The sequence below is a fragment of the Triturus cristatus genome, chromosome 6 (genome assembly GCF_964204655.1).
Source record: "Triturus cristatus chromosome 6, aTriCri1.1, whole genome shotgun sequence".
NCBI classification, from domain to species: Eukaryota; Metazoa; Chordata; class Amphibia; order Caudata; family Salamandridae; genus Triturus; species Triturus cristatus.
Genome location: NC_140589.1, coordinates 11,647,789 through 11,657,419, shown reverse-complemented (window position 1 = coordinate 11,657,419; position 9,631 = coordinate 11,647,789).

The window sequence follows — 9,631 nt, the reverse complement described above, 5'->3', positions numbered from 1 at the left end:
AGGAGGAGACTATCGATATCCTGACACTCACCGAAACCTGGCTGAGTGATGCCTCTTCCCCGGATATCATCGCCGCCCTTCCCAGTGGGTATGATATGATCTGGCATAATCGACCAGAGGGGGCCCGAGGTGGGGGTGTAGCAACAATCTTCAAAAGGCAATATATGGTAACCAAGATCTTATCAGAGACCATAAATACCGTTGACCTACTGGGGATAAAAATTACCATGAACAATTCCTGTCTTATTATTCTAACAGTATATTGTCCACCCCAAAGTACCCCCATGTTCAATGATCTCTTTTTTCCTATTATATCAGACCTATGCACACGTTATAAAAATATCCTGGTAACTGGTGACTTCAATGTCCACTGGGATAAAAGTGATCAAGATCGAGGAGGAGCCTAGCGCGCAACCAAGATGGTCGCGTAGGTGCGAGGCTCCCGAGGACCTCCGCGACCTCCTATCACTATCCTGAACATATCCTGTCCCAGATGAGGGGACTGTGTTGGTGAGCCCGAGCTGAGGTGGCGCCCGTTTTCCGCTTCCAAATTGGACCTCGGACACCGACTTTACCACCGATTGAGGTTTGCGGCCTTCTCCTAGCCGAACCCCGGATTTGCGTTGTGGGGCGATCCAGTGACGAAGTGAATAACAGCGGCGGGCAGGGCTTGGTGGCTCGCGGAACCCGCACTTTCACTTTCGCTTTCGTACCCTCCTTGCTGTCTATGCGAGGTTGGGTCACGGGGCTTTGTGTGTTGGTGTGGCCTCTCTGGGGGACCCCGCCTGCCCGCCGGCTGTGATCCGCCCCGCTGATCTGGGGTGGCACCCCCCCGGAGCCCGTGGACCGGCTTGCCTGCCCTTCACGACGTGGCTGGTGCGATCGGGAGACTGGGACCATGGCCACGAAACAAGATGGCGATCGGGCAAAGGTAAAATCGACCCGGCGTGGCGCAGCCCAACAGTCCAACAGCATGGATCGCTATACCCTCCAGAAGGGATCTCCTGAGGTGCCCCGCAAGTCTCCTGAGGGCCCTACTGATGCCCCCGATCTGCCCACGGATCTGACTCTGCGGGATGTCATGGGCGCCATCGCCGAGATGAAGGCCTCTGTGGGCCAGCGTTTTGACACACTGGCGCAGAAGATCGACTCGGTCCTCGTAGATGTTGGCCTGATAAGGGCCGATCTCTCCAAGACCAACGACCGAGTTGATTCTTTGGCCCACACCGCTTCGGGCCTTACGACAGATGTGGCGGCCCTGCAAACGGAGGTGCGCCGGCTTGCTCGGGCGAGTGCGCTGATGGATCGTCGCCTGGAGGACTCCGAGAGTCGGGCCCGGCGTAACAACATCCGTATCATCGGGGTGCCTGAGGGACGCGAGGAAGCGGCGGCGGACCTTTTTGTGGAGGACCTGATCGTCAACCATCTCCAGCCACGGGGGCTGAGTAAATTCTTTGCTGTGGAGAGAGCCCACAGGGTTCCCGGGGGAAGGCCTAAGGTTGGAGCCGCTCCGAGACCTCTCATCGCCCGGATTTTTAATTTTCGGGACAGAGACGCTATCCTGCAATCCTCCAGACTACAGGGACCGATTAGACTTGATAATATGGATATTAATTTTTATCCTGATTTCACCCCTGCGGTCCAGAAGCAGAGACTGAGCTTCCTTGGTGTCAAGCGCCGTCTTCGGGACCTAAACATCAAGTACGCCATGCTCTTCCCAGCTAAGCTGCGAGTGGAGGTGGAAGGTCGCACACACTTTTTTGATCGTCCCGAAGCGGCCGGGGACTGGCTGGATACTCTGTCTGGAGATCGGGATCGGGGTGGCGGGGAGGGAGCGGCCGGGGGAGAGGGCTCGCCGGATCAAGACTGAGGGACTAATATTAGGCCTCGCTCGGGACAAAAATGATGCCACTTTTGACTATACGTCGGATTGCTTAATTTCCCCTCCTATGGAGGTTGTGTGGGGTCTCTTGGGGGTTCTCCCTCCTCCTCTGGGGGTCTAGTTAGTTTAACTATCTATGGGGCGACAGGCACACTGCACATTGGGGGGGCTGTCTGGGCTCATGCAGGGGTGCAGGGAGGGGGGAGTTTTGTTGGGGTGGGTGGGCAAGGATGGGGCGTTGTTTGTTATTATCACAAGGCAACCCTTTTTTTGTGTAGGCTCTACTGTGCTCCCGGGGGGACGAAGGATGGTCTTTGTGTATGATGGGGGGTAGGGAATTGACTTTGTTGTCTTGGAACGTTAATGGACTGGGGGACAGGATTAAACGAGGTGTGGTCCTGCAGTATCTGAAGCGACTCTCGCCTGATGTGGTCTTCCTGCAGGAGACACACCTTATCGGCAATTCCTTCTGCGCCATGAATCGGCGTGGCTACCGCCTTGTGGCCCACTCGGGCTTCACGTCAGGCTCGAGGGGTGTGGGTATCATGGTAAAGAACTCGCTCCCGTTAGAAATTGATGAGGTGCTTCATGATGACAGGGGACGTTACGCTGTCTTGGTGGGGAGAATGGAGGGCAAAGTGGTTGTCTTTGTGTCAGTGTACGTCCCACCGGGGTTTCAGTCGACCACCTTTGCAGATCTGGGGCGCCTCTTCCTTGGCCTTCCGGGGGGGCTTCTGGTGGTGGGGGGGGATTTCAACGCGGTGGTTTCTGGAACTGTGGATCGTCACCCCCCTAGGGACCTCCCCCGGGCACAGGCGTGGCTATCCGGCCTCTTGGATACACTGGGATTGGTGGACTGCTGGCGCTTAAAACATCCCACACAGTTGCAATACACTTTCCACTCGGGGGCCCATGGTAGTCTCTCACGGCTTGATTATGTCCTTGTCCCGGCGGCCCATGTCGGGAGGGTGGGGGAGGTGCGCCATTTGGCACGGGGTATCTCGGACCACTCCCCGCTATTGTTGCATGTTGATGTCTTTCCGAGGGCTGAGAGCAGGGTGGTCCCAATCAATTCCTGGTACCTGCGCGACCCCACCATTCGCGCTGACTTGATTAAATCCCTCCAGCGCTATTTTGAGGAGAACGTGGGGTCAGTGCCTTCAGCTATCTCCCTGTGGGAGGCCTTCAAAACAGTACTTAGAGGGGAGGCCCTATCCCTTATTTCCCACGCCCGGAGGCGTGAGCGGGAGGAGGTGACCCGGGTGGAGGCTGAAATAGCGGAGCTGGAGGGTAATCTAGAAGATGGGGTGACGGACGCTGCACTACATGTCCTCCAGCTCAAGCAGGCGGCTTATAGAGCCCTAGTTACGGAGGCGGCCAGGGGCCTTAGTAGAGAGCAACAGGGGCGGCTGTATGATGTGGGTGATAAGGCTGGTAAACTGATAGCGTGGTTGGATAAAAAGGAAAGAGCGAATCGTGTGGTCCCGCTGATTGAGAAAACGAATGGTGTGTGTGTAACTGAACCAGAAGAAATTGTCTCCTGCTTCGCGGAGTATTTCCGCGAGGTGTATTCCCCGGTCTCTTCTTGCTCGGAAGAGGACTCCCGTGCCCTGCTCAGAGATATCGCACTGCCTTCCCTGTCCGGGGAGGACAGGGTGTCGCTGGACGCCGCTCCCACCTCCGACGAAATCGCCCTTGCCATACGCTCGGTCGCTTCTGGCAAGGCCATGGGCCCGAATGGTATCCCTATCGAGCTGTATAAGCTGCGACCGGATACATTGGCGCCTCACCTCCGCGCAATGTTCCTTGCGGCCCACTCAGTGGGCTCCCTCCCGCTTGACCAGCGTCTGGCTACAATCGTGGTGATCCACAAGGAAGGGAGACCTCGGGATCGGGTTACTTCTTATCGGCCTATTTCACTACTGAATGCGGAGCCCAAAATTCTCGCTAAGGTACTCGCCAATCGGCTGGTCGGTGTGGTGGGAGATCTGGTTCATCAGGACCAGTCTGGCTTCATTCCCCATCGCAATACAGCCCTTAATCTGCGGCGTTTGCATGGGGTGCTTGCGCGCGTCCCATTCATACGGGAACCGGCCATTTTGGCGTCCTTAGACGCCACCATGGCGTTTGATACGCTTGAGTGGCCATACATCTGGGCGATGCTTGCTAAGTTCGGGTTTGGCCCAGGATTCATCAGTTGGGTCAAATTGCTGTATGCGGGCCCATTGGCACAGGTGGTCGTGAACGGAAGAGTATCGGCCCCGTTCGAGCTGGGCCGGGGCACGCGGCAGGGCTGTCCCCTGTCGCCGCTTCTTTTTGCGCTTGCCTTGGAGCCCCTGGCGGAGTGGCTGCGGTGGGAGCCTTCCATCCGTGGTCTCCGTTGGACCCCCGAGTATGAGGATCGCGTATCCCTATACGCTGATGACATCCTTCTGTACCTAGCCTCCCCACGCAAATCACTTATAGTCCTAGTTGATGTTTTACACTCGTTTGGTCGTAACTCCGGTCTCGTCATCAATTGGGCTAAATCGTGTGTGTACGTTCTCTCTGGGGAGGCTCCTATTCTCCCGCGGGGCTGTCCGATCCAGATCGCCCCGCAGGGATTTCGGTACCTGGGTGTCTTCATTACTCTGGACCCGGAGGCCCGGTATGAACGGAATCTGCTTCCCCCCCTCCAGCGTCTGCGGGTAGATGTCGCACGCTGGCGGCGCCTGCCGCTTTCGCCGCTCGGCCGGGCGGCATTGTTCAAGATGATGTCTCTGCCGCGTTTTCTGTACGCTTTGCAGAACACTATGGACTTGGTCCCGGCGCGCTACTTCCGTGAGGTGGAGAGTCTGCAACGCCGCCTGTTCTGGGACGGGAGGCCGCGCATTGCTCTGGCTAAGCTGACGCTCCCATGGTTTGACGGGGGGATTGCCCTCCCGGATATTAAACGGTACTATTGGGCCTCCCAGCTCGCTGCCATTAACCATGGCCTCTACGGGCCCGCCTTAAACCCGGCTTTTGAAATGGACAAGATGCTCCTGCCAGGTGGCGACTACAATCGAGCGCTCTACTCTAGCGCGCCCGACGCTCGTCTGACGGGCCCCACGCGTGTCATGGTGCAAGTCTGGCACGCGGCCAATGCAGCTATGGGGTGGAAGGACCGTTTGACCCGGGCATCACCACTATACGCGTCTGAGCGGTTAGGTTCCCTGTGGACCTCTAAGGGCTTAGAGAAGTGGGACATGATAGGTATCAGTAAAGTGGGGGATCTTTGGACGAGGGGAGGATTTAAAACGTTCGATATGCTGCAGACGGAATTACAGTTGCAGGGCAGTGAATACTTCCGGTATTTGCAGGTCCGTCATGCGCTGGGTTCCGTCTTCACGGATGTTGCCTCCATCCCGGAATATTCCCCCCTGGAAGATAGAGTGCTGGATGGGCATGTCCCGGACAGCACGATCTCACTTATATATAAAAAGCTGATAAACGACCGCTCGGGCCTGTTGACTGCCCTTCGTGCGGCTTGGGTTGCCGACGGGCTGGAGTTGGACGACGAGGACTGGACCTCCGCGGTGGCCTCCCCGAAGGAGGTGGCCATACCGGCTCGCCTTCGCTTCGTCCAGCTCAAGATACTCCACCGGGTCTACATGACGGGGCCAAAGCTTCTGCGTATGGGCTATGCCGGAGATGGGTTATGTAAGCGTGGGTGTGATGCTTTGGGGACCTTTATGCATATTTTGTGGGAGTGCCCCGAGGTAGAGGGGTTCTGGCGTGGTGTACATGAGGTGCTGCGTCTGGTTACGCATGTGGCGCTGTTGCCTGAAGAGAGAAGATGCCTGTTGAATGTGTGGGAACCAACTGATTACTCAGCGCCGCAGACGTGGTGGGTGACTCTGGGATATATGGTAGCCAAGCGTGATATTGCTCAACTGTGGGGATCCCAGAGGCCCCCGACGGTCTCGGCCTGGAAAGAACACATGGACTGGTGCATGTTTCGCGAAAAAGTGGTGTATGTGGCGAGGGGTAAGCCTGGGACATGGGTGAAAGTATGGGGCCCCTGGAACGCCTACCGAGGGGGTATCTGTGCGCCACCGCTGCTGCCTGATCCCTCGCCAGCCCCATCCCCTTAGCCGACTCATTCCCCCGCTGCCGGGCATTGGGTTCCCCCAGTCCTCGCTTTGCTCTCTTCCCCCCTCTTCACACTTCTGTGTATAGTTGGGATCCCCCCTCTTGGGGAGCACGTGCTGCTATTTTTGATTGTGGGTTGCCTTGTGGGTGTGGTTTTAATTTTTGTTGTTCTTAATTTAAAATGAAACCGCATAATGGGGCCTGGATGATGTGGTTTTTGACATTGTTATCTATTGAGAAATGCTCCTCCTGTAATACCACGTGTTCCATGTATATATGTCGTGTGTTCCTACTATTGCTAGCGGCCGGCCGGAAGGTTGTGGGCCCATACTTGTATACTTTTAAAACCTGTAATAAACGGTTTAAAAAAAAAAAAAAAGTGATCAAGATCCGTCAGTCCAGAAATTACAGACCATCATGACCGCCCTTGGATTGACACAACTTGTGGAAGTTCCAACCCACATAAAAGGCCATATCTTAGATCTTATTTGGTCTTCGACACCAAAAGCGGTCATCACAAGTATTTCACCTTGTTTCTGGTCGGATCACCATCTTATCTCATATGACTTACCGCAAAATATCTACCAGGCCAAACTACCGTTAAAAACAAAAAAAGTGCGCCAATGGAAAAAAGTGAATTCTGAGACCCTAGCCAAAACCCTGCCCAAATACATACAGAATTTTACAATCCCTTCTGATTGTACTGATTTAGACTCAAAGTACAATATGATAATTACCACCCTTAGGCAATCAATCGATGAGCTAGCTCCTGAAAAGACACAAAAAATAAAAGGTGTAGAGAAAGGAGCCCCCTGGTTCACCGAAGGTCTACGTGAACAAAAAAGAAAGCTTCGCTATCTCGAAAGATGCTGGAGGAAATCCAAAAAGGATACCGACAGGGAATCATATAGAACATCGTTTCAAGTATATAAAAAGCTTATTACATCAGCCAAGAAGGATTATTATGAGAGACGCATTAACAACGCTACTAACATTCAGAGAGAGACTTTCCAAATTTTGAAAGAGCTGACTAAGAAGGAGGAAAAGGCAGATATCCTGATTGACTGCGATACCTTTCAAGGATATTTCCTCGAAAAAGTAGCAACCATCTTGTCGGATATAAAGAAGGATAACCTAGTCCCTTACATCGAACAACTGCCCCTCTCAGACTCTTTAACCCCGATTTTTACCAGCTTCCCCGAAATTGACTCCACCACTCTGAGACAACTTGTAGCATCCATCAAATCTGGCTCCCCCGCCGATCCCTGCCCGCCCGACATCCTTCGGCTAGCAATACCGATTCTAGAAGACCAGATTTTAGACCTTTTAAACACCTCACTAGCCACTGGATCATTACCATCTGCCTTCAAAGAGGCACGCGTCAGACCCCTGATAAAAAAGCCTGGAGCTGATCCAACTAGCCTGAAGAACTACAGGCCAATTTCCCAGCTTCCACTTCTGTCAAAGGTACTAGAACAGCACGTACTAAAATCCTTGTCATCCCTCCTGGAATCTCACCATCTTCTCCAGGAGCGGCAAGCTGGTTTTCGTGCCCACCATAGCACAGAACTAGTAATGCTGTCGGTACTGGACGAGCTAAGATGCATGGCTGACAGTAAAAAGCCAGGCGCCCTGATATTATTAGATCTTTCAGCGGCGTTTGAAACTGTCAGCCATGCACTGCTCCTGGACAGACTGGCTGGGTTTGGGATAGGAGAGCAAGCCCTCAAATGGTTAACAGCCTTCTTAACAAGAAGGACGCAGAAGATCCAGTTGGCAGACCAGGTCTCAGGTGTGGGCATGTTAGCCTGTGGAGTCCCGCAGGGATCAGCGCTCTCTCCGCTCCTATTTAATCTTTATTTACAACCATTGATAGAGTCCCTGGCAAACATGGAGTGTAAAGTTTTTAACTATGCCGACGATACTCAGCTGTTGCTGAGTATCGATAATACACCATCGGCTCAATCAATGGTCCAAGACATACTACGATTTACAGTGAATTGGATGTCGTCCAATTTGCTGAAAATTAATCCAGACAAAACGGAAGTCCTTGTAATCTCAACTTTTACTTCCCCCTGGAACGATTTGTTTTGGCCACAAGAACTAGGACCTACTCCGAAACCATGCCCTAGTGTCAAGAGTCTTGGGATGAAAATCGATCAGGAACTCTCGATGGCCAACCAAGTATCCGTTGTAGTTGGTTCCTGTACCAATCTGATCAGGCAACTACGTAAACTCGCCCCCTTGCTCTCGAGGAATATGCTGCGAACCATTGTTTCAGCCACAATAGTGTCTAGAATAGACTATGGCAATGCGTTGTACCTCGGCCTTCCAAAGAACTCCATCAACCGTCTTCAGATCATCCTGAATGATGCAGCACGTCTGATTTTTGGAATGCCGAGGAGAACTCATGCTTCCCCTCTGCTCCACAGGCTACATTGGTTGCCTGTGGTGCAGAGAGTTGAATTTAAAAGTATGTGTCTCTGCCACAAAGCAATCCACGGACAGGCGCCAGCCTACATAAAAGAAAGGCTCGAAATACACGAACCTAAGCGCGCCCTGCGATCGTCCGGATCTTTTCTGCTATCCCGTCCACGTTTTAAGCTAACGACAAAAGGAGGCAGATCTTTTTCAGTTCAGGCTCCTACCATTTGGAATAAGCTACCGGAGGCACTTCGCAGAGAACCCAATCTTCTCCATTTTAGGAAGTCCTTAAAAACTTTACTCTTTAAAAACGCATTCCCGCTTCAATAGTCGGTTACTAGATCAGACACCTATATATTCTTAGTTCATCTTTGGTGCTGTACTTGGTCAGTAGCGCTTTGAGACCTGTCGGTGAGTTGGCGCGATACAAAACCCAGTTACAATTACAATTACAATTCTAGTCCGGCATACGAGGTGCCGCTGGGTCCTTGGGGATAGAAATAGTGGCCATCTTGGGAGGAGTTTTAGCACACCGGTCGGCGGACCAGCAGTGCGGCTCTCCTTCCACCCCCCTGCACGACTATAAGATTAGAGGCGTTTTTTCTCCGCGCAGCGGACGCGCGTGGTGGGCGCGCCTATTCCGCGCCGAAGGAGCGCCTAAGGAAAGCCCGTCTGCGCCCGTCAGCGTCCCGGACTGCGGCCGGGGCGGACGCAGGCTTTTTCTCCTTGGGTGTTCTCTGTTTTTCAGTCACTATGCGCCTCTACTCCTCTGCTGACCTTTTCTCTTTACGAGGTAAGACTGATAACTGCCGCTGTGTCTTTCCTGCTAGGCGGGCACTGAAGAAGAGCTGTCCCGGCTGTGGCTGGCGGTTGACCGGACCCAATGCTGCATCGCCCACGATTCTGCCCACTCACCACGCTTGCTTTCTCCTTAATACCAGATCTCTTAGCAGACACTCTTTGGATATTTACAACCTGTTGTTGGAGTCTAAGCCGCTCTGCCTTTTTCTAACAGAGACCTGGCTGGGAGAGAGCTCTGGCCCTGATCTAGCTAATGCTATTCCCGCTGGATATATCATCATCAGGATAGACAGGGCCGCAGGTAGAGGTGGCGGGGTGGCTATGGTGGTTGACAAGCGCTTTTCCTGCTCGACTTTTCCGACCGATAATATCGCGGGATGTGAATCCCTCGGTTTCACTCTTTCCCTGTCC